The 1,387-nt window shown below is 59.0% G+C and overlaps 1 pseudogene; it reads left to right on the top strand.

Moving 5' to 3' along the window:
* Positions 1-1,182, top strand: part of LOC136685971 (28S ribosomal RNA) — a 4,635-nt pseudogene extending 3,453 nt beyond the window's left edge.
* Positions 1,183-1,387: the final 205 nt, after the last annotated feature.

Here is a 1,387-nt window from a genome sequence, read left to right as displayed (position 1 = left end):
TGGCGGAATCAGCGGGGAAAGAAGACCCTGTTGAGCTTGACTCTAGTCTGTCACTGTGAGGCGACTTAAGGGGTGTAGAATAAGTGGGAGGCCCGCCGCTCGCCAGCACCGGAGCGGGCCGTCCGTGAAATACCACTACTCTTACACGTTACCTCACTAACCCGGTGAGGGTGTCGGTGGGAACCTTTGCCTTGCTGGGGGTTCCTTGTTCAAAGGTGCTAAGCCCCGGGTGGAGGGGTCGCTCGGCGCTGAGTCCTCCTTCCCCTCGGGTGGGGGGTCGGAGGCAAGCTCGCGCGGGGCTGGCCCTTCCTCTCCCTGGGGCGAGTTCCTCCGGGGACAGTGACAGGTGGGGAGTTTGACTGGGGCGGTACACCTGTCAAAGAGTAACGCAGGTGTCCTAAGGCGGGCTCAGGGACGGACGGAAACCTCCCGTAGAGCATAAGGGCAAAAGCCCGCTTGATCCTGATTTTCAGTATGAATACGGACCGCGAAAGCGGGGCCTAACGATCCTTCCGTCTGCTTTACGGGTTTTAAGCGGGAGGTGTCAGAAAAGTTACCACAGGGATAACTGGCTTGTGGCGGCCAAGCGTTCATAGCGACGCCGCTGTTTGATCCTTCGATGTCGGCTCTTCCTATCATTGCGAAGCAGAATTCGCAAAGCGTTGGATTGTTCACCCACTAACAGGGAACGTGAGCTGGGTTTAGACCGTCGTGAGACAGGTTAGTTTTACCCTACTGATGTGGCGTTGCTCCGATAGAAACCCCGCTCAGTACGAGAGGAACCGCGGGTTCGGATACTTGGTATTCGCGCTTGGCTGTGGAGCCAATGGTGCAAGGCTACCATCCGAGGGCTTACGACTGAACGCCTCTAAGTCGGAATCCCGCCTAGAAGGAGCGATACGTCCGTGCCCGAGGTTCGATACGGTTGGTCCGGGATAGCCGCGGCGCGCGGCGGGGGAAACTCCGCTCCGCCGCCGGTGACCAGAGCCGCACGAGACTGGAACCAGGGCCGGGGCTAACGAACGCCTCGGTCCGCCCTTCCGTCCCTAAGCGCATGTTCCTTGATCCGGGGTGCGAAATGACTCGTAAACGACCTGATTCTGAGTGCGGGTGTCATAAGTGGCAGAGCGGGTGCATATACCGCGATCCATTGAAAGTCATCCCGTCCACTCAAACATTTGTCGGGGGGGGAAGGCGAAAGCAAACCCCCGGTCCAGGTCTGGTTCTCTGGGGCGCGGGCCCCGGAGACTCCGTACACCGGTTAGAGGGAGCCGGTGGCGGGCATAGGGGAGGTGGGTACTCCCCTGTGAAATCCTGGATGACGGTTTTAGGTCTCGTAGTGGGCGAAAATCGGACTTAGTGCAATTTCCGAAACTCTGGTTCTCTG

The sequence above is a fragment of the Hoplias malabaricus genome, unplaced genomic scaffold, assembly GCF_029633855.1.
Source record: "Hoplias malabaricus isolate fHopMal1 unplaced genomic scaffold, fHopMal1.hap1 H_1, whole genome shotgun sequence".
In the NCBI taxonomy this organism is placed as follows: Eukaryota; Metazoa; Chordata; class Actinopteri; order Characiformes; family Erythrinidae; genus Hoplias; species Hoplias malabaricus.
Note: the sequence above shows the minus strand (reverse complement) of the source record. Positions and strands in the feature narration are given on the sequence as shown.